A 25,358-nucleotide genomic window follows, 5' to 3' on the forward strand; every position below is an offset into this window, starting at 1 on the left:
TAATCTAACTTTTTGGTATTTCCTCATGGGAATTGGTCTGTGACATGACTTTTTCCCTTTTTTAACTACTTAATAAATAAAATTATTTATTTTTACTATATACCCATGTGAGTGCTGATATATCCTGGACGTTTTTTTTGTTTTTTCTTTTCTCGTCTCAGGCGGCGGCCTGCTGCCTCTATGAGGGAGCTGCGGTGCCACTGAAACCAACCGCTGCCACCCCCTCCTGCACTATAATTTTATCTGCGTCTATAGGCTGCAGATACAATTACTAGCGCTGACAGGGCAAGGAACATTAATTCCTTGCCCTGCCATTAAGCACCTCTCAATGATGCAAGCGGCGAAATGATGTAATTGTGCCACTTGCGTCATTCAGCTCCCTGCATTGCTAGAGGAGGGCGCGGGAACAGGATCAGGTGAGTATGTAAAGTTGTTTTTTTTGTTAGTGTGAGTGGTATTATCTACAGGGGGCTCTATCTACCAGGGGCTTTATCAAAAGGGGGCTTTAATTACAGGGGGCTGTTTGTGAGGCATTATCTACAGGGGGATCTATGGGGGCCTCTATCTACAGGGGATCTATGTAGGGCAATAACTCCAGGGGGCTCTTTCTACAGGGGTTCCATGGGGGCACTATCTACAAGGGTCACTATGGGGAGCAGGGGGCACTAGCTACAGGGGGCTCTATGGGGAGTAGTAGCCACAGGAAGCTCTATGAGGGGCAGTTTCTACAGGAAGCTCTATTGGGGGCACTATCTACAGGAGGCTCTATAGGGGCACTATGTATAGGCGGCACTGTCTGCCGGGGGCTCTCTGTGGGGCACTGTCTACAGAGGGCTCTATGAGGAGTAATGTCTACAGGGGTTTCTATGGGGGGCACTATCAACAGGGGGCAGTGACAGATCAATCTGATCTGTCACTGGTCCACAGAGGTGTAATTTGAAGTTCCTGGGCCAGAATACAAAATCTGTAAGAGGAACAGCCATCTACCATCTGTCATTTTTAATACTGGTGTTTTCATATGTGGCAACGGGGCCTTTAGTCTCCCTCAGGCATCAGGGCCCAGGTGCAACTGCTACTGTATTACTGCATCCCCCATGTCTATTCATATGTTCTATTAAGGTATATGGACTTCATAGATGGGGGTCTTTCTTTCTGGACTCCCCTCTATGAGCCAGTTAAGTAAGAGTGGGCTAATTAAAGGCACTGGAAGTCTACTATAAATGACAGATGTATAGAACATTCAACTTTATTCAGTAACATTACTTTGAACACTTATCATGGATAAATGTCATCTAACATACATGTTCCACCTTCAAAGGCCCCACACTTGTAGTCTGCCATGATAATGTGAAGATCACCTCCACCCTTTTTACCAGAAAGGAAAGGGTAGTTGGGCGAGCAGACTGTTAAGGTGCTCTGGGTCCAGGAGGCTCCTTAAAAAAATAATAATAATAATTTTAAAAAAACTCCCTTCTTTAATTACAACACTCCTCTACACCATTCTTGCCTCTTCTCAAACCAGGTCCACACTCTCATTTAACCAACTCCCTACCATCACCTTTCCCCTATTAACCCTGTGAGTCCCGCAATCCCTTTCCTACACTCTGCAAATTCAGCTCAGTTCCCACTCTTTATCCATATAAATTTACTGTAGATTACACTTACAAATCATTGTGTAGGGGAAGAATTGCCATACAATTTTTTTGTTATTATTATTGTATTACTTTTTTATTGAACTTCCACACTTCTAAGCAGCTGGCAAACCCCTGGAGAGAAATAAAAAGATTATGACAGAACAATGAAAGCATATACAATGTTCAGTTTTGCAATCCACCATAAAAACCTCATTCTATAAATTAACTAAATTCCTTTTCTTACAGACATGTTTGAAAAATGCACATCAGTACAGAGATGTAACTTAAAGCTCCTGGGCCCCAATGCAAAACCTGTAACAGGGCCCCAACCTACCATGCGTCATGAGCATTTAGGCCTCCTTGGACACCAGGGCCTAGCTGCGATTGGTACCTCTACACCGCTGCGTCAGTCAAAATGTATAACCAGTAATGGAGTAATGTTCTTGTCATATTAGACCCAATGGTCGTTAATTCCTGATAATCAAACAATAACAAAGAATTGTCCCAATGCTTCATGGCTAGTAAATCGCCCAACAATCTGCCACCAGTCCCAAAGAGGAATCCTGCTCCGAATGACTGTTAGGCCTCCACCTTTCTCTCATGACCGGGTCTGAGGTCTTCTGCAGCAAAACTCAGGTAGTTGGGCTGAAGTGGATCAAGTGAAGAGAAAACAGAAAAGAGTTCCAAGCCATGCGTATGAGGTCTAATGTCACTTTCCCCATCTCCTCATTACCTTTCAACTCGATTGTCAAACCACCTGTTCAATTCATGGCAAGCTGGCATTATTGGTAACTAAGTGCTTTGGCTATAGTTTCTATTACTGTAGGTTCTTCAATGGCACAGTAATAATCTTAGTAAGAAAATTCTTAGTTTATAAAAACACGTTAGCAGGCGTATTTGTGGTGGGCCTAAACAATTGTTTTCAGTGCTTTCTCATGTTGCATGTGACTAGTTGACAGAACTTGAAATGGGATACTGAAACCTGGTGCCATTGACCTTGAGTTGTATGTGTGCACCAGAATTCAGTAGGCTGGCACTGTCTATAATCTGTCATTCCCTAGAAAAATGAATGTTTATTTTACTAGAGAGGCAAAGCGAGTGAGTTATGTCTGCAGTGCCTTTGGTGCATGAAATAAGCCGCATAAAAAATTATCTAGACCATTGCTTAAAGCAGATGAGGGTAAAATAAACCAAGTGGTCCAGAGCGGAAAAGTCTAACATGACTATGACAATTATGGACATCCTACTACAACTGCTTCTTAAAAGGAACTTTTACGAAAGCCTAGAATTATTTTATTCCTCTATACAGTGACAATTAACATATGAGCACAGATCAATCTGATGAGAGTTTATGTATATACTATTATGTTCATTTAAGAAAGAAGCATAGAGTAATAAGACAAGTGAGGCATCATGTACCTGGCAGAGGTACGGAGACTGTATAGAAGCAGACACAGACTCGTAGCTTAACTCTATGGAGGCGTAGGCACTCCATGTATATGGCATGTCATGTAGCATGTCATGATTACTTACTATCAGATTTCGGCATTTGCCTCCAAATGAAATGGAAGGAATAAGAATGTGCAGTGGGGTCCCCATAGACTGCTATGGGCACATAGTACAGAGACATAATACAGTATTGTACACTGTAGTCATGGACTTGCCATCACCATAGATGACATGCAGGACAGGCCTTAGCAATGTGTGACCGGTGCACAGGGTACTTCGGCCACCCCTGCTCAGATGACCTAACACCCGAGGCTTGTGACCAATAGCAATCCTACTATTAATTGTAAAGCAGTCTTATTCAGAAATGGTATAGACACTGTTAGATTACTTTATACACAGAGCTGTTCTTATTTGGTTGCAATATGTTGGTATTGTGTGGCACTGCTACTCAGGCAATATACAGTATATTATTATTGCAGTGCATAGTGGTGGCAGCACCCAATAACATGATTATTTATGCAACTGTTGGTCCGTATTATTTGGCCATTATATGGCATTGTCATTTGGGTATCGTATTGTTGCTTATAATTAGGCACTGTATGACAGTTCATCAAAGGGGGAGGGGGTAGAGCTAATAGAATGTAACGCACAGGGCGTTAAATAATGTTAGGCCGACTCTGACAACACATCACTGTGTACATATGACCAGTCACTTCTGCAGCAAGGGAACGGGCCATTTATTCCCATCATTATATGTACATAAAAACATACAACCATAGTAGACGCAATCCCCAATAGACCAGTTCCTCCATCATATGATTTCTCTGAGTAAATTCAGTGCTTTATTTTTCCCTTGCATACTCAAATGTGGCTGGCTATGTAGCACAGACCAACGCCCTGATTTCCTCTTATACATATATCTGTGCAACCATCAGGATTTCTTCATGTTATGGACTATATCCTATGTATACTTACGCAAGTCTATTTAATATAGCGATGTATTTTGTTGATACCATTGTTCTTTGATACATTCTGCTTATATGCTTATTTACATTGTATGTAACATTTATGTTTCTGTTTTAAAAAAAATATTTAATCAAATAAAAGATTTATATTTTATGTATTCTTTTGGTCTTCAGGTTCCAAATCTATTCGCTGTTTGGTTTAATATATATTTAAGGAGTTTGGCCACCGTAACAGGACTTTAAATGAGTAAATTCACACGCTGCATAATTGCTGAGATTATCACTGCGGATTCTGCACTTTACGGTACTATACATGTGGATGGGGTTTACAAAAACCGCATTAACATCTAGTGGAAAGGATCCACACGGAATTGAAGGCATGCTGTGAATTTTCCAGTCCACAGCATGTCAATTTTGCCATGAATTTGATGCCAATTCCACCCTTGGCAATGCATAGGATGAAATTTGCACCAAAATCTGTGTAAAAATTTGCGCCAAAATCCTCATGTAACACATGTGGATATTGTCGCCGTTTCGTCATGGATTTTCTGTAAACTTTGCAGTTGAAAAAATCCATAGTGTGTGAACTTGGCCTAAGGCAATGTTCAAACATGTCGGTTTGCCCAGAGGCGTAGCTAGGTTCTCCAGCACCCGGGGCAAAGATTCAGTTTGGCGCCCCCCCCCCAGCCTCTTTCCAGACATCTCCTTCCTCCTCGCCGTGTTTGTTTTCTCTACCAATCGACGTGTCATTCCTTTTCCACATTTCTTTTTATGTAACACGAGCATAAAAACATTTGTACATTTTGCAAGCAATATAGTTCTATACACAACACCAGAATAGCGCTCAGTACATAAATACAGCCCCAGAACAAAGCTCATTACATATATACAGCACCAGCACAAATACAGCTCAATTTAGTGCAACCCCTGCTGTACAGGTGTGTACGGCGTAAAACTACAGCTCCCAGCATGGCCCGAACAATGGTAGGGATATGCTGGGAGTTGCTGTTTCACAAAAAAATAAATCATATCATAATCATACCACCCATCATCTCACTTTACCAACATTTCTGCACCTATAAATAAATATAAAGTTATCATTATACCACACACTACGCCCCTAAATATAATAGCGCCATACACTGCACCTCTAATTATAATAGCACCATACACTGTGTCCCACACACACACACACACACACACACACACACACGCACACACACTGTGCCCCCTGTAGATAGTGCCTACCATAGAGCCCCCTGTAGATAGTGCCCCCATATAGCCCACCCCTGTATATAGTGTCCCACAAATAACTCCCCCTATAGTGCTCACAGATAGCCCACCCCTGTATATGGCCCCCTGTAGATATAGCCCACCCCTGTATATAGTGCTCTACAGATAGCCCACCCCTGTATATAGCCCCCTGTAGATATAGCCTACCCCGGTATATAGTGCTCCACAGATAGCCCAACCATGTATGTAGCCCCCCCTGTAGATATAGCCCACCCCTGTATATAGTGCTCCACTATTTAGTCCACCCCTGTATATAGTGCTCCACTAGATAGTCCACCCCTGTATACAGGGGTGGGCTATCTGTGGAGCACTATATACAGGGGTGGGCTATATCTACAGGGGGACTATATACAGGGGTGGGCTATATCTACAGGGGGACTATATCTTCAGGGGGACTATATCTTCCGGGGGACTATATCTTCAGGGGGACTATATCTTCAGGGTGACTATATTCAGGGTTGGGCTATCTACTGGGGGACCATATCTACTGGGGGACCATATCTACAGGGGGACCATATCTACAGGGGGACTATATCTACAGGGCTGGGCTATATACAGGGCTGGGCTATATACAGGGCTGGGTTATATACAGGGCTGGGCTATATACAGGGGTGGGCTATATACAGGGGTGGGCTATATACAGGGGGACTATATCTACAGGGGGCTATATCTACAGGGGGCTATATACTGGGGTGGGCTATCTATGGAGCACCATATACAGGGGTGGGCTATATCTACAGGGGGGGCTATATACTATATAACCCCCCTGTAGCTATAGCCCACCCCTGTATATGGTGCTCCATAGATAGCCCACCCAGTATATAGCCGCCCCTGTAGATATAGCCCCCCTGTAGATATAGTCCCCCTGTAGATATAGTCCCCCTGTATATAGCCCACCCCTGTATATAGCCCCCCCTGTAGATATAGCCCCCCTGTAGATATAGTCCCCCTGTAGATAGACACCCCCCGTAGATAAAGCCCCCCGCGTGTAGATAAAGACCCCCGTGTAGACAAAGTCCCCCCCCCCCCCCGTAGATACAGCCACACACTTTTATTACAATTAAAAAAAAAAAAAAATATTCAAACTCACCTTATTCCCGCTCCCACGCCGTCCGGCAGCCATGGAGACCTGCTCTCTTCTGCGCAGGTCTCCAGGGGGTTGAACGCAGCGTCTATGAAAGGCGCTGATTGGCTGGGCAGGATGACTTTCCCTGCCAGTCAGTCAGCGCCTTTCATCGACGGAAGCTTCACTGGTACAAAAGGTACCAGTCGCTTCATTCGTGGAAAGGCGCTGAATGGCCGGGCACGGAACGTGCCCGGTCATTCATTGCTTCTAATTGTACCTGTGTCCTTGCGACACAGGTACAATTATAGTGCAGAAGGAGGTGGTGCTGGCGCCCCCCTCTAAGCTGCGCCCAGGGCACATGCCCCGCCTGCCCCCCCCTAGCTACGCCCCTGGGTTTGCCGTAGGATTTTTGGGAAAATCCATGGTAGAAATCCAAGGCTGAAACTCAAATTAGTCCCATTGGAATTTAATGGAGCTAATCTGCGCAGAATCTGCGCAAGTAATAAATATGCTGTTGATTTTAAAATCAACAGCACATTAATTTTTCTGTGCAGATTCTTTTCGCTGCATGTGACTGGAAATATAAAAATGTGGAATGTCAGAGGATTTGGTAAGGATTAAGGAGCAATATCCATACCTTATTCCTTATCACATGCTGAACGTGTGAACATGGCCTAAGACTTCTACAAAAGTTTTGTTTTAATGAACATTTAAAAAAAAAAAAATAACAAAATAAAAAATTAAATTACATCCGAGAAGCTGTATGATTCCGGAACAGTCTGTGACCTGGAATTTTTAAGTTGCATCTTTTCTAATTCATACCACAGGATATGGGTTTGCTGCAAGTTATTAATACAGTTATTATTTCTATTATAAACAGAGCAGAAAAACGAATCAATCACGATCAACCATGAGGAGATCAATACCGCCCCTCAGAATCTGCCTGCCTCAAACACTAAATTGTTTAAGAATTATATATTTTATTATAGTTATAAATAACTAATGTGGTGAGGGGTGGAGGTGTTGGGGGGACTAAAGACAAATTAACGGGGGCCCTATTGCTTCTGCAACCCAAGTGGAAATTGTATAAATTTACATTTTAGCTTGTATTCCTATTCGCTAATATGTCTTTGTATATTAATAGGACTGTTTATTCTTGTGTCTGTGAGTTTATCTTGAGGGTGTGAATTGGATGGGTATAAAGCTGGCCATAGAGATGGGTGTAAAGCTGAGCAATAATACTATGATGACTTCCCTTGACCATGACATGGCTGGGTAAGTAAGATGGTGGGTACCAGTAATCTCAGCTGAGATTATGATGCTGTCAGCTAAGGCAGCAATAGAAGAGGCCTGAGTCGAGCATGGGAAGTACAGGAAAGAAGGATTGGCCCCAGCCGTGTGGGCAGAGCGACAGGCAGCTATAGTACTCACCTCTGTAGCAGCGGTGTCCTCCAGCACGTCATCGATGTCAGAGGAGGCCCAAGACCGGTAGGGGACTTGCAGGAGAGCGGGTAAGTAAGATACGTGAAAAATCGGACTGTAATGTTAGTCATACTGGTTGTTATCGACTTTTCTTAGCATATAAATGCTGACTAGATTTTTTTAACAACTTGACATAAAAGGACAGCTGAAATAACTTTTACTGGTGTATTTTTCTTTCCCTTTTTTTCTATTATAGTAAAATTGTTACATAAATGCTTAAATTATTGAGTCCACTTGAAACAACTTGGCACAGTATGAGGGGGTGGGAGTCAGTATGCCCATGAGTCTTGACAAGAAATTATGAGATGGGATTGATAACATGTTTTTGTTGCTGTTCTGTTAATGACTAACACTAATAATCTGAGGAGCAGGCAGTACACTTGACAGGCACATGGATATATACAGTATGACACAAGCACATTTAGCATATTGGGCTACTGTGTGTGGGTATAGATGCATCACCCCATCCCCAAAGAGCTGCGGGCAACAACGCAGAGCACACTATGACATGAGGGGGGCAGCTTCTTCCAATCGGATAATTGAGAGGTGGGTAGAGGAAACCCCACTTGTTAGTCTTCCATGGGGGCAAGATGTATCCTTATTAAATACGCTACATAATCCACACTCAGAGGTGAGAGGGAGACACAGTGCTGAGCATCCTCCAGCTCCTCACCACTCTCAGAGGTGGCTCCAGTCTAGGAGAGGAGATGCAAGAAAGCGGGTCAGTAGGAAGACTTGACCGTGACACTAGTGTCATACCGGCATCGCAGTCATTTGACCCATAGCCTGCATCAGCAATGCCATTTCTATGCCCCACGTCACTTATAACTAGTGTGTGGCCTAGAGATGCGAACTGACTGACAGGCCAGTTCAATTTTCAAACTACATTCATCCGGGAGTTTTTTTTTTTAAAGCACCCTGTCCCGCCCTGGCTGCCAAAACAAAGTGAATTAACCCTGGTGTGCCCTGGCTCCACTTCACTCCTGGTGTATATAAGTGCTTGCAAATTGTGTGTGTTTGTGTGGATATAAATGTAAGTGTATGTGTATATTTCGGTTTGTGTGTATTTCTTTGCTTAAATGATTGTGTGATGTATAAGTGTGTATATGTTTAGGTATATGAAATGGGTATTATCTCACATGTGTATTCTTTTTTGTGTACGTATATACACAGTCGAGTCACATTATTATGACCTCCAGCTAATATCCAGAGTAACCGCCATGTGCAGCACGGACCGCAGCTAGAAGGGCTGGGAGTGACTCAATAAGGAGCTGGTCGGTGTTCTCAGGTATCTGGAGCCATGCCGTCTGCAGAGCATCCCACATTTCCTGGAGGGTGCCTGGAGGAGGATCCATAGAGCGAAATAGACGATCGAGATGGTCCCACAGATGCCCAATTGAGTTAAAGTCTGGCGAATTAGGGGCCAGGGAAGTACTTGGAAGTCTTGGTCGTGCTCTTCCAACCACTGTCGGACATTTCTAGCCAATGGACATGTCGCATTGTCTTGCTGGAAGATTCCATCTGCCTTAGAGAAGACAAACAGCACGTATGGGTAGTGTACGGGAAACACTGACAACTCTGTATGCTGGAGTAATATTAGTGGTTTTAGACTTAAGAAGATTAAACAAAAAAAAGCTTAGTCCGCCCAAAGCAACTCATAATGACTCTGATACACAAACCCATTGAATTACCGTTATTTGACATGGTTTATATTGTAATTCTTTATTTTTTTGTCATTTATTCCTTTATTGTTTCTGTGAGAAAACAATGGCTTTAAACTTTAAAGAAAAGGGCATAACAATGACATTGCAGTATAAAAAACCCGAAGTTACAGCAATTTAACCTGCACACCCGTAAAACATATCTTGCCCAAAACACTTCTGATATTAAAAGGGTTAAAAAAAAACTATATATATATATATATATATATATATATATATATATATATATATATAGTGTGGCCTCTATGTCTATGGGTAACACTAGAATTATGTTTTTGTGCTGGAATAGTATATTCAGTCAGAATATCTTGAATAAAAAAAAAAAAAAGAGAACATAATGTTTACTTGTCATACCAAAGGTATTTCTCTTGTCAGCGAGCTGCCTGCAATGTTTTGATGGTGGAATCTCTTTGGTGCGAAACAGGAACTATTTTTTTACTATTTAAAGAACATAATCCAGACAGTCCATACCAAAGACATTCAGACAGTTTTACAATGCAACTACAGATCCAGTCTTGGTCTATTCATCATTTAATGTGTCAATCCAGAATTCACATAATCCAGGGACATAGATTCACATTTTTATCATGTCACTTTAAAGAATATATAAGGTAATTTCGTAAAATAATAATATTCCAAAATAATTTCCAACATTGTTGTAGAACACCAGGGTGTCCGTTTATAGGCAGGGTAGCGAAGCCGACATCTTATGTCAGTGGCAAGCTTACAAGAAAATTCTCTTTGTGCAACAACGTAGAAAATCATGTTAGAATAATATAATACATATATTCTGCACTGTGAGAAGGACAATGTCTTCATATAACTAATACTGTGATCCTCTTGAATTTCATATACGTACCTTGAAGGCAGTCTGTCAGAGCACATTTTAGGCTAACAAACGACTGGCACCGCTAGTTAGCAATAGGGTAAAGGAAGCTGTATATACCAGTAGGTTTTTCGGGAGGCAGCCACCTAGCACCAGCTGTTGGGTGCCGGCGGCCGCCTCCCGAAATTGCCGTTGGAATGAAACGTGTCCGCTCTGCTACCTCGTAGCAGTGTGGTCACGTAACGTACTTCCGTGTGCGCGCGCGCAGGATTACCTCCGAATTTTTCCAACGGCAATGTAGCAGGATGCTTTTCCTATGTTAACGTCAGTCTCTGTGGAGAACTCCCCACAGAGCACGCTGAAGAGATGGAAAACAGCTCCATCTTCTTCTTCCTCCTCTGAGGAAGAACAGCCATTAAAGAATCAGAGAGCTAATAAAGAATAATTCCCGTCTGCCTCCTCTGACTCAGACCAGGAGTCTCAGAAGCCTAGTAATAGGAGGAAAGAGCCTCGTTTGAGGCAAGTTACAGACACACCACATACTGGCATCTTTATGAGGGTTAACAGATTGTGCCCCCCCCCCCCCCCCCCGTCTGAATACTCTGCTCGGTTGAGCAACACATCAGAAAAAGATTCCTACGAGGCGTTTGACTCCACTGAGGTATTTCCCTCAACCCACTTGGAAGTGGACTGGGAGTCAGATAGTGTCACCTGCTGCATCGTCTGAGAGGGGCAAACAAAGTGATAAGTAGACGGCCCATGGAGGCTTAGCAGGCAAGGCACCCACCACTAAGTTGTATTCACAAAGGTGGGCCATAGCAGAATCATCTGAAGTAAGAGATTTTGCTCAGTTGGCTTTTTGGTCGATTCTTATTAAAAAGGATGATTTGATCCTTAGAAATGGTATTGGAATCCCCGGTATCCAGGCATTAATTGCACCAGAGATTGATCCAGCACTCTTGTCTATTTCAGGCATTTCTAGTTCCACAGATTCCACAGACCAAACCTTGAGGAACATACAGTTTAAGGTTGCAGATGCTGCTAGACCTTTGCTTTTAATGCGAACAGGAGAGTGACATGAGTACAAGAGTAGTATTAACTCCCTCCTCTCATCCAAACCAGCTCTACTTAAAGCTATTAGCAGGGCAGTTCTCAATACTGGTCAATCCTTTAATTACATATCGAATATAAGGAGAAATCGCTGGTTGACGTCTGCTGGCATGTCTGATTTGGCCCCTGAGAGGCATGAGTATCCTAATAAGGACTCCTCAAATTTATTTGGCCCCAAATTCATTCAGGAGGTGAAGGGACAATATAGAGCTTGTAAATCTTTTGCAGATTTAAAAGGACCTGCGTATCCCTTCAAACGGCCCTTTCGGTCGGAGGGCTGGTCCTACAAGCCCCGAGAGCAGGTTCGTGATTATGAACAGGGACACATTAGGAGATCATCCGACAGAGGACAAAGTTCTTCCTCAACAAGAGGCGGTTATTACAGAAATTACAACAAGAAAACCCAGTCTGGTAAGGGAAACCCCGCTAATACCGTCAAGAGCATATTTGCAAGATTAGCAAATGTTTACCTCGGACCTCTGGGTCTTAAACATAGTAAGGCAAGGCTTATGCCTTCCTCTGAAAAAATTTCAATTTCAAAGGCGAATACCCAGATTCAGGACAGACAGGAGCTTAGACGCAGCGTTAACAAGCGCTAGCAGAAGGGAAGATTTCCCTAGCTCAACCGGAACAGAAAGGATGGATCAGTCATTTATTTCCGATCACAAAACAGGACGGATCAGTCAGACCGGTCCTCAATGTAATGCCAATAAACAAGTTTTTAAAGGAGAAGAGTTTCCGTTTAGAAAGTATGACTGACTTAAGACTCCCTTTGCAAAAAGATGTTTTCCTTTTAAAGATACAGTACATCTAAAAGATGCATTTGACTATATATACATGTGGCTCCAAAGCACAGACGGCTCCTCCAATTTAAGTGGAGAAACTATACTTACCAATGGAATGTTATGGTATTTGGCCTCTCAAATGCCCCGTATACATTAACAAGGGTAATGAAAGTGATCGTAACCTTTCTGAGAAAGAAAGAAGGAGTTCTTTGTTTAATATACCTAGACAATATAGTTTTATTTCATCAGGACGGAAATCTTGATCTTGATTACACACAGAGACATGTTAATGTCTACCCTGTCAGACACAGGTTTCCACAGAAATGTACAAAAAGCTACATATAAATGTCCTAGAATTAAGAGCAGCAAGACTCGCCTGTCAGTCTCTAGTGAAGGAGGAAATGAACTGTCAGTCCATTCTAGTCCAGATGGACAACAAGACTGTAGTGGCGTGCCACAACAAGATAGGAGGTACCAAATCCAGAAAGTCATGTGCAGAAGCACAGGAGTTATGGACTTGGGCAATAGACAGGAAGCTAGACTTGACAGCGCAATATGTTCCAGGACACATAAATGAGTTTGCAGATACAATCTCCAGACAGAAACTAACCTTGGCAATGGTTACCCCAAAGAACCAGCTTTTCAAATTAATAATTCGGAGATTCGGGAACTTGGAGATAGATCTATTTGCGTCAGAGACCAGAGCTCAGATAGAGAGATTTGTTGCATACACATGGTCCCCAGGAGCTTGTAGAATAGATGCCGTATCCTCCCATGGAAGGACTTAGTACACCACGTACGCAGCTGCACCGTGGTACCCCAAACTACACTCTCTGACAATAGAGGAGAAGCTCCCATTGGGGATGACAGTGGAGTGTTTCCAGGGTCCATTGGACCTCCTATTACAGCTAACACAACTAATGTGGATAGCTGCGAGAGACAGCTGTTCTCATTTCCGGAGCTATGAACACAACCAAACAATCTAATTAATTGGTCCTTGAGACCAAGAACACATAACAGATATTGAGCCATTGTATCTGAGTTCCAGGCTTGGAGATCACAAACATATAGAGAAGTTCGGGATCCTTCAGATATGTGGGCAGCACTAGAATTCTTGAATTAAAAATGTAATTCAGGTATAGCCTCTAAAGGCCCTTTTACACCAGCTGATAACCGATCGGTGCAGTGAGCGCCGATCAACGAGACATCGTTGATCGGCGCTCGTTTGCTCCTGTCCCACGGAGCTATGAATGGGTAGGAGCGGTCGTTACTCTGATACATACATTATTATCACGTCGGCAGCGCGTCTCCCTGTTTACACAGGGAGATGTGCTGCCGACAACGATAATATTTTACTTGTTTAAAACGATAAGACCAGCAGATGATCGAGCATTTGCTTGGTCATCTACTGATCGCTGGCTGCCCTGTTTACACAGGGCAGCCTCATACACAAACCCTAACATTACTACAGTGTCCTGATAATGAATACACATGAAATCCAGCCTGGACGTCATGTGTACTCAGAATCCTGACACTTCTGACTCTTTTTTTGTGAGATTCCGGCAAGTGAAACCAAATCTCGCGAGATCACGGAGCTAAACGAGATTTGGTTTCACTTGCCGGAATCTCACAGAAAAGAGTCAGAAGTGTCAGGATTCTGAGTACACATGACGTCCAGGCTGGATGGTCATGTGTATTCATTATCAGGACACTGCAGTAATGTTAGGGCTTGTGTATGTGGCTGCACATAGTGATATATCTATATCGCTAGTGCAGTGTAAATGAATGGAGAGGAGTGCATGATGCCGATTGGTCAGCGTCATACACTCCTCTGTACAACGCCCACTTGGTCAAAAGTAAAAGTACGCCCACTTGGGCATTAAGAAAGCTCATTAGCATAAACCAAAATCACTCCTAACGTTGTGAAAAAATATCGTTTTTTTAAATAAAAAGAATTACTGTCACCTACATTACAGCGCCCATCTCCTTATATAGGAGATAGGGCACTTATAATGTGGTGACAGAGCCTCTTTAAGGCAGCTAGATGTTCATCAGACTGGCCCTTCATCAAACACTACTGAGACCCTCTGACATAGATCAGATAAGATTTATGAGAGCTACTACCAGGTCTGTGCTACTCTACCCAATAGCTGGTGCTAGATGGCTGCCTCCCAAAGAGTAAAATCAGTTTGCAGGAATGTATGATTTGCAAACTGTATTTGTCCTATGGAATAGGCCAGCCACCTAGCAACAGCTAGTGGTCTCTCTCAAGTAAAGTTAGTTTTGTGCTTTATTATAGGCGCTGCCAGGACTCAGAAGCAGATGTCTCTTCCAAATACTTCGGAGCTCAAGAAATGCTGACTTCAGGGACAGACCATTTAAGTCGATCAGAAAACCAAGTCTAGGAACTGTATTAAAAAAAAATAATAATAATAAAATTGTAGATATATTGTAGTTATGATGGAATACACTTATGTTTGAAATATCCGACAGTTATTTAAGTTCAGTTTGAAACATAATTCAGCTTACAGAGTACAATTTATCCTTTCGGGTATGAATAATCGCATATGTTGTTTTTAGGGATGAGGTCTTTCCACTGAGCCTCTCGGAAAAATTCTGAGGAAATCCCTTGCACACACATGCGAGTACCTCACATGACTGCACTGCTACGAGGTAGCAGAGCGGACATGTTTCATTCCATCGGCAATTTCGGGAGGCGGCCACCGACATCCAATAACTGTTGCTAGGTGGCTGGCCTATTCCCTAGAACAAATACAGTTTGAAGATCAGAGATTCCTGCAAACTGAGCTAAGGTGGATCATAGGGCTTGCATCAGGGTGAAAAATAACTTTTATTCTGCCGCGCACCCTGTGCTAATTAGGCCGGATAGTCCATTAAACTAGGAAGTGTCCGGCATCTAGAGCTCCAACCATTCCCCTCCCCTCTGCAGTTGAATGATAGCTCTGCTTGTATGACGATGAAAACAAGCAGAGTCGTCAATCAACTGCAGAAGGGAGGGGAATGGTTGGAGCGCACTCCAACCTAATTGACATGCGGCGCGCGGCGCCCTGATGCAAGCCCTATAATCCACCTCACTGGTATGAACATCCTCCTTTACCCTATTGCTAACTAGCGTTCCTAGCTGTTTGTTAGCCTAAAACGTGCTAACAGACTAATAAAAATGGCTGCTCGTGAATATTCATTAGGAGTTCTGTCCTTTTAGACAACATTATTTAGCACATATAACATTCTGTAGAAGCTGACAGCTAATTGGCCTGTCATGTGTCCCCCGCCTTCCTATTCACTTCTGTGAAACAGCCAATCCACTGTAAATGGTCAAAGCCATCACTGAAGCTTCAGCCTTTGGACTCATTCAGAGACAGGAAAACCCTTTAGACCCATTCACTTCTGTGTAAAATTTCCTGAAAAACACCTAAATTGAGTCTAAAAAGTAGAAATCATGCGTTGCCTGTCAAACTTCCAGCAGCAGGTCCCTGCTTGAAGCTGCGGTGCTCCTCAATTTATCTGCCCTCCACATCCGGTTGCTATGTAACCCTCCCCATTCCGGGCGCGACTCCCTGCCTCCAGCGTCATGTTGTCATGAAGACCAGCACCCACTGATGAATTCAAGAAGAATCCAGCTGACAAACCTCACTGGCAAATTAAGATACATACTTGTGCTTGCTTTGTTCCTGACTCTTGATCCCGAACCTGAGTCTGACCCTGGCCATCTGCATATCCATGAATTATATGGACCGCACATTATTTTACTGAGAATTGCGTAATACTTGATTTCCCCTGTGGTGGCAGTGCAAGGAAATGTAACACTTGATGCCAGGATCTCCCACACCTGATCACTAGTGGCCTATGCTGCTGCGGGAAACCCTGTGATGAGCTTATTGTCAGGAAACTTTTCTTACAGAAGGGATTATTTAAAATGGACAACCTCTTTAACTTGATGAAAATACATCAGTTCGTACAGGGGTTGACCGGAACATTTAAAAAAACGCCGCTCTGATTCTCCCTGCCAGTCTCCGCTGAGATAAAAATGACCTCCTGTACTTAAATAATGTTATATATGGGGCCACTTATCGTATGACATCGTCCAGCAAATAATTACATGTAATTACAGTCCCACAATAAACATTGGTTATCGTTGCTACCTTGCATAGCTTGTCATAGTATTATAGGGCCTCATGTTTAAAAATTAATGCAGACAAAAAGTTGAACAGATGTCTAAAGGAACCAATAGGATTAAGAAATTGGTTGACATGGGAAACGTCTGTGCTTTTTATCTGCTAAAGTTTGCATAGATAAAGACCCATTAGAGAAGATTTAATAAAACTGGTACAAATAAAAATGTAAGTAGTTGCCTATAGAATCCAATCAGATACCAGCACTCCTTTTTTAGAGGCTCTTTTATATATATGTAGGAAATAATCTGGTTGTTATCGGAAAATTCTCCATTTTCCTGTGCACCAGTTTTGCAATTCTCTCCCATGTGGTAACCGGACCTATTTTCCCCTAATTCACTATAAATGGTGGGCACTCTGTTTACACAATTAATAAGGTGTGCACTGGGGGTACTATAAGTGGTGCACTCTAAGGCTGGGTTCACACAACCTATTTTCAGGCGTAAACGAGGCGTATTATGCCTCGTTTTACGCCTGAAAATAGGGCTACAATACGTTGGCAAACATCTGCCCATTCATTTGAATGGGTTTGCCGACGTACTTTGCAGACGACCTGTAATTTACGCCTCGTCGTTTGACAGCTGTCAAACGACGACGCGTAAATGGACTGCCTTGGCAAAGAAGTGCAGGACACTTCTTTGCCACGTAATTTGAGCTGTTCTTCATTGAACTCAATGAAGCACAGCTCAATATTTACGAGCGTCTCAGACGGCTCGCAAAATGCGAGGAGGAGCATTTACATGTGAAATGAGGCAGCTGTTAACAGTCTGTCTTTTCACACGTAAATGCCTCTCATCGTGTGAACATACCCTTAAGGTATGTTCACATGTAGAGTAAACACTGCAGAATTTCAAACCAGATATTCTGTTGGAAATTCTGCAGCGTAATAGAGTAGCAGTAAAGTGAATGAAATATAAACCGATCTCATCCACATGCTGTGTAAACAATACGAAGGAAAGAAGTACAGAAACTGACTTGCGGTGCGGATTCTCAATATGGAGCATGTCAATTTCTCTGGCGAAAATGCAGTGGAAGTTCCCCATTGAAAATCCGTTTGGAAATTCTGCAGTGTTTACACCATGTGTGAACATACCCTTATGGTGCTGTTAATACAACACTGTAGATGGCGCTGTTAATGGGGACACTCTGGATATCAATATGGGGCAAGATCAGAGTTCATAGGTAAGGATTAAGCAGAAAAAAATTCTGTGGCATCTTCCTGAAAACAATTCTTAAAATTAGGCAGGGATTTACAGCATTAATATTTCCACCTTTGGGACCACCAGTGTTGGGCAATTGGAGTTCAGGCTGCGGGTCCAAACCATGACCCTGGGATTGTAGAGTTTGTTCAGTTAAGGACTAAAAAACCTATGGCCTATCTTTCCTTAACTCCCCCCCTTCTATGGCCACCATAAACCCAGCCCCCCCCCCCCCCCGAATTTACCCATCCCATAAAACACCTACACATTGGGTTGGATAAATCTTGGCCACAGCAGCCATTTTATTAACAAACATAAATAACAATAAACAAATTAGCATATAAAATTGAACACGGAAAGGGAAGTCTTTGAAGCTACAAAATCTGGCCCCCAACAATTTGCCCATCTGCATATTTACCCCCAGCCATCTCCCACCGGTTCAGGGACACTGTCATAACTGCAGTTGGCTGTCCTTAAGTGCCACCACACCCCGGGACACCACCCAGTAGGAGCCCAAATTGAGCCAGACCACCGATCAATTATATAATTCGGGAGGGACCATACTCACGATTAATCCCCCCCACGCACAATTTACCACCAACTCCAAAGACCCCCAATCCGCCACACGAACATACTTAGAAAACCTTCAAGTATGAGAGCCCCCACCCAGCAACAAAGCACGTTCCACCCCCTCATGGATCAGAAGGGCCCAAAGGTCAATGCTGACTGCATTGAGGTGTACACCAACCAAAAATTCCCCTGACCATCCTCGAAGTCATAGCGACGAACGAAAACACCCCCGTGCCTCACTACAAACGCTGAAACAGCCCGGTTAACTTTAACCCGCGCTTTGTTAATCCGGGACACGGAACATGCATGCAGCCAAGACTTTCATGGGACAATTTCCGACCACACGACCACTACCCCTGGAAAAACAAACCACAGTCGGAGAAGGTCATATTTAACATCCCTAATGAGCTCCCTAAAAGAGCGCACCCCCAGATCATTGCCCCCGATATTCAAAACCAAAATGTCAGGGGCCCTATCCAACTGCGCAAAGTGATGGAAATCAGGGAGAACACGACTGCAAACCACACCTCTGCACCCGAGCCAGCGGACCAAGACCTGAGACCGCTGGAACCCCAACTGTCGTCCGTTAGGGCGGACGTCAGCCCTCACCGTCCGCGCAGTGCACATATGAGTGCCGAGTATCCACACCAGACGCAGAGAGGAATCTAGAAAAAAGGGGGGGTGACAATAAAAGAAAGTAACTCCAGGAAAAGAAAAAAGGGGGGGTGACAAAACCAGAAAAACACAAACACTGGACAACATAACACAGGCACCATTATCTAAAAACACCCAGCTCACAGAAATTGAGGATGAATGTATGACTGGAACCTATGAGAAACCCACCTGCCTATACGCCTAACCACTTCAGGTCCTAACCCCCAGGCCACTGCCTCCGTCGCTGCCCCGATCCAGAATGAATAAGGTGCGAACAAGGACCCATCCAACCCCAAGACCACCAAACAGAGGCGCAACATCCATGAGAACTGATATCATGACAAATAAGCGCCGTCCGCATGGCACCAAAACTGCCCACGGACGCTCCGTTGAATCGCACTGTAACGCGAGAAACACTCCACTGGGCACATCTGAGCCCCAGCCGCCGCCCATAATACCACCCTCCTGCCACGACCACCCTGATCCATCTTGGAACGCCTAATCCAAAACTCAACCCTCCTGTCCGACAACAACACGTCCTCAGCCCGCAACCCCCCAGCCCTCCTAGGTGCGACTAACTCCCCTATCCTAAGGGCCCCAAAGAACGCCCACGAAAAAGTCAATCGGAACAACGTAACTTCAAATGCCAAACAACAAACACCCTCCAATACTCCCAACAAACGCTCTAACAATGAAAAGGAAACGGGGCGCCGACCGACAGGTATAACTCTACCCTTACGATAACCCCTCAGGGCCTGACCCACCAAAAAATCCTTTGTGACATCCCTGAAACCCCGTAGTTTGAAACCGAATGCCAGAGCTTGCTCAAAGCGATTAACCCTGGACACCGAACAGCCCGCAACTGACGCCTGACCTAAAAACCCTAGCAACGTCACCATCCGACCATCATCGCCCCCACCCCCGGCAGACCAGCTAACCACACCTCCCAATCCCTCCACGCCGTGTCATAAGCCGACCAAGTACCAGGCGCTAGAGAAGACCGGATTAATTGTCATGAGGCTCGTAAGGCACTCCCATAGCCATGCCGGGAAAGCGGTCCCCTTCGCGTCCGCCTCCGGAGCCAACAAACGAAAACGATCCCACTGTGAGCGAAAAAGAGAATCTGCTAAATCATTCTGAACTCCAGGAACATGCACCGCAATTATCCATGCTTTAAACGACAAACACCGCAACACTAAATGTTGTAGAAGCCGCACCACCGGAAGGGAGGAAGCCGTCACGTTATTAATGGCCAATACCACCCACATATTGTCACAATCAAAACGTACCTTGCCATCCTGGAACCTATCACTCCAAATCTCCACCGCAACCAGAATAGGAAAAAGTTCCAGAAGAGCAAGGTTCCTCACCAATGACAGGTCGACCCACGCTGAGGGCCACCGCGATGCACATCATTGACCCTTGCAAAAAAAAAAAAAAACCCACTCCCCCTGCCGCATCCGTAAAGAGCGGGGACATAATCAGCAACCGACCATTATACAACCATAAGAACTCAGCCCAAACCTCCAAATCCGCACTATGTTCCCCAGTCAGCTGGACAAAATGATGAGGGGCCTTAACGCCTGCCGTCGCCCCCGATAGATGCCTGCAGAAAACACGCCCCATGCGCATAATCCGACAAGCAAAGTTAAGCTTGCCCAGCAGTGACGGCAACTCTCTAAGGGGAATATTCCGCAAATGCCGGGCTCGACAAACCTCCGCACGCAGAGCTTCCAGCTTATCACCCGGAAGGCGACACTCCATGTCAACGGAATCAATCGAGATTCCTAGAAAAACAATACACGAGCACGGCCCTTCCGTCTCATCGGGGGCCAACGGGACACCAAAGAGTTTAGTCACCCATTCGATCGAACGCAACAGCGTAGCACACAAAGGGGAACCTGTCGGACCAACACATAAAAAATCGTCCAGATAATGGATGACTGACGAGACACCCGCCACATCACAAATCACCCATTCTACAAAGGAGCTGAAAGCTTCAAAATAAGCGCAGGAAATCGAGCACCCCATCGGGAGGCATCTATCTACAAAATAATAAGCCCCGTCCCAATAACACCCTAACAGCCACTGACTATCCGGATGCACCGGGAAGAGGCGGAAAGCAGACTCAATATCGGTCTTCGTCATGAGAAACCCCTCCCGTAACGCCGCACCCACTCCACCGCCGTATCAAAAGACGTGTACACCACCGAGCAGAGTTCAGGAGCAATCCCGTCATTAACCGGCAACCCTCGCGCGTGAGATAGATGATGAATCAGCCAAAACGTATTCAGCTCCTTCTTAGGCACCACCCCGAGCGGAGAAACAATCAGGTCGGGAATAGGAATATCCACAAAGGGGCCCGCCATCCTGCCCAGCGACACTTCCTTGTTCAACTTATCCCTAACCATCCCAGGATATAGCAGAGCCGAACGCAAATTACGCAAGGAAAATGCGACTTCATGAGGGGGATGGGGATACGAAAACCAAGCCGAAAACCTTCAAACAAAAGCACCGCCCTCGTCCTATCAGGGAACCTATTTAATTATGGTTCCATCTTTTCCTATCTCACCGGAGTAAGGCCCATGACCAGCGCCACCCGATCCCTTTCCCTTACCCTTTCGGAAACATTTAGCAGACCCGTGTGAAGTCCCGCCACAGGAGGAGCAACTATGCTTGAACTTACAGCCAGGCCCGAACTTGCATTGGCCCTCATTAAATTGCCAACAGAACCCCGAATTACTGCCTAATGCCCCCGCAATTCACTGAAGTGACAATTGAGTAAAATATACCTTTTATTATAGTAACTCGCTAAAAACAGGGGTAACACACCACTGTGAAAAAAGCCCCACCGTGTATATTAAAAAATGTATTAAACAGTAAACACTGAATCATTTAGATAAGTATATTTCAGTGTTTATAACGATATTCACCGGAATCAGCATTTAACCTGGGCACAACAATAGTACGAGCCCCAAAAACACACCAGGGTCCGTGATCAACACCGGAATCTCCTAGCGCTGGGTCCACCACAATGCTACTGTCCCCTATGCAACAATCCCATATACAAAAACGACCCTACGCGTTTCAAATACTCATCCTCAGGGGTCTGTATCTTGGTCACTCTGGCCTAATTACCAGCGATAAAATATTCAACAGCAGATATTCTGCTGCGCATCACGGAAGGATGCTCGCGTCGATGTCAGCGGCATACTTCATTTCGGGCACTGAGTTGCTATAAGCACCAAACTCCACCCCTCGTACTTGGCGGCGCTGTACGAACTAACCAATCACAGCGCCCCCTAAATTCGTGACACCTGTCCATGTGACTCCCGGCCGTCAGCTGACAACCAAGAATCATCATCGACCGCATCTGAACGAACACGCAGGCGCAGTGGAAGCCACGGACGCATCGCCCATGCTGCCAAGAAAAAGCAAGGTAAGAGCAGAACGATATAGAATATGGAGTATATCTTGCGGGACAGTTACCCACCGCAAGTGGACTACCTCAAAACAACTCTTTTTATTGTAAACACATATTGGATAGATGAATGCGGTGTCCCTCACATTACGAAATTTGGATTAAAAACCTGTTGTACACGACCTAGCCAATTGGCCATATCAATCAGAGTGCACTATGCAGAACACCCACCCACCCGTTAAAGCAACCAAATATTAGCACGGCTGCTTAAAGATGGATGATATTGCATGTTAAATAAAGCATGTGTAATTAGTCTGCTCGTTTAGACCCGCTGGTTGTGTACATTCCAGTCTGTGGATCCATTGGGCTTCCTTGCGTAGAATTAGGTTGTCCCAGTCGCCTCCTCTTTTTGGAGGTCTAATAAGTTCAATTGCTTGAAACTTTAAACATTCTGCACGACCCTGGTGTTTAGCATGTACGTGTTTCGATATCGGGGTATCCCTAGCATGGACAATATCTCCAACATGCTCCCTTATCCGGCGCCGAAATTGTCACACCGTTTTACCCACATAATTAAGGGGGCATGGACATGTGATAAGGTAAACCACCCCCGCTGTTTTGCAGTTAACAAAATCACGAATGTCGTACTCCTCTTGTGTTGCGACACTCGTAAACCTGTTGCCTTTGAGGATGAAGTCGCAGGCCTTGCAGCTACCACATCTATATGTACCTGGTGTTTGTCTATCCAGCCATGTGCCCCTCGGTATAATAGGGTCAAAACAACTATGCATGACTCTATCCCTAATGTTCTTCCCTCTCCGATACGTGACTGAGGGCCATTGTGTGATCTGGTCTGCCAAATCTATATCAGCACTGAGAATACGCCAGTACCTTTTAAGGATTTGCATGATGTCATTTTGTTTCGAATCATAAGTACCTATGAGTCTCGTAACTCGTTCTTCTTTACGTTTTTTAGGAACAAGGAGACTTTGCCTGTCTGCGTCCCTCGCTCCCTCATAGGCCTTCCTGATTACACCCATGGGGAAACCTCTGTCCTTCAATCTGATTTTGAGCTCCTGTGCCTGACTCTCAAAATCACCCATGGAGCTACAATTCCGGCGTACTCTCATAAATTGGCCTTTTGGAATGCCACGTTTGAGGGAATAGGGATGACAACTGTTCCATTGTAAGAAACTATTGGTTGCTGTTTCCTTCCGGTGTACCTTGGTGCGAATTGTGCCTTCCATTGTTTTTATAATTTTTAGATCTAGAAAGGACAGTTCTTGATCACTAATCTCCTCAGCTGTTGAGTTCCAAAACAGCAGCACGTCATCAATATATCTAATCCATAGTCCTACTGCTCCCACCTATGCAAATTTATTTCTTGGCTGGTGGGAGGAGACAATTGTCTTTGGGGATAAATTTGCCAAATGGACTTCGTCAATTGGAATATGGATTCGATATATTGATGACGTGCTGCTGTTTTGGAACTCAACAGCTGAGGAGTTCAATAGTTTTGTAGCAGCCCTCAACACCAATGATATAGGGCTAAGGTTCACGTGCGAGATTAGTGATCAAGAACTGTCCTTTCTAGATCTAAAAATTATAAAAACAATGGACGGCACAATTCGCAACCAATAGTTTCTTACAATGGAACAGTTGTCATCCCTATTCCCTCAAACGTGGCATTCCAAAAGGCCAATTTATGAGAGTACGCCGGAATTGTAGCTCCATGGGTGATTTTGAGAGTCAGGCACAGGAGCTCAAAATCAGATTGAAGGACAGAGGTTTCCCCATGGGTGTAATCAGGAAGGCCTATGAGGGAGCGAGGGACGCAGACAGGCAAAGTCTCATTGTTCCTAAAAAACGTAAAGAAGAACGAGTTACGAGACTCATAGGTACTTATGATTCGAAACAAAATGACATCATGCAAATCCTTAAAAGGTACTGGCGTATTCTCAGTGCTGATATAGATTTGGCAGACCAGATCACACAATGGCCCTCAGTCACATATCGGAGAGGGAAGAACATTAGGGATAGAGTCATGCATAGTTGTTTTGACCATATTATACCGAGGGGCACATGGCTGGATAGACAAACACCAGGTACATATAGATGTGGTAGCTGCAAGGCCTGCGACTTCATCCTCAAAGGGAACAGGTTTACGAGTGTCGCAACACAAGAGGAGTACGACATTCGTGATTTTGTTAACTGCAAAACAGCGGGGGTGGTTTACCTTATCACATGTCCATGCCCCCTTAATTATGTGGGTAAAATGGTGCGACAATTTCGGCGCCGGATAAGGGAGCATGTTGGAGATATTGTCCATGCTAGGGATACCCCGATATCGAAACACGTACATGCTAAACACCAGGGTCGTGCAGAATGTTTAAAGTTTCAAGCAATTGAACTTATTAGACCTCCAAAAAGAGGAGGCGACTGGGACAACCTAATTCTACACAAGGAAGCCCAATGGATCCACAGACTGGCATGTACACAACCAGCGGGTCTAAACGAGCAGACTAATTACACGTGCTTTATTTAACATGCAATATCATCCATCTTTAAGCAGCCGGGCTAATATTTGGTTGCTTTAACGGGTGGGTGGGTGTTCTGCATAGTGCACTCTGATTGATATGGCCAATTGGCTAGGTCGTGTACAACAGGTTTTTAATCCAAATTTCGTAATGTGAGGGACACCGCATTCATCTATCCAATATGTGTTTACAATAAAAAGAGTTGTTTTGAGGTAGTCCACTTGCGGTGGGTAACTGTCCCGCAAGATATACTCCATATTCTATATCGTTCTGCTCTTACCTTGCTTTTTCTTGGCAGCATGGGCGATGCGTCCGTGGCTTCCACTGCGCCTGCGTGTTCGTTCAGATGCGGTCGATGATGATTCTTGGTTGTCAGCTGACGGCCGGGAGTCACATGGACAGGTGTCACGAATTTAGGGGGCCGCCAAGTACGAGGGGTGGAGTTTGGTGCTT

This window comes from Rhinoderma darwinii, chromosome 3, assembly GCF_050947455.1.
Source record: "Rhinoderma darwinii isolate aRhiDar2 chromosome 3, aRhiDar2.hap1, whole genome shotgun sequence".
Classification (NCBI taxonomy): Eukaryota; Metazoa; Chordata; class Amphibia; order Anura; family Rhinodermatidae; genus Rhinoderma; species Rhinoderma darwinii.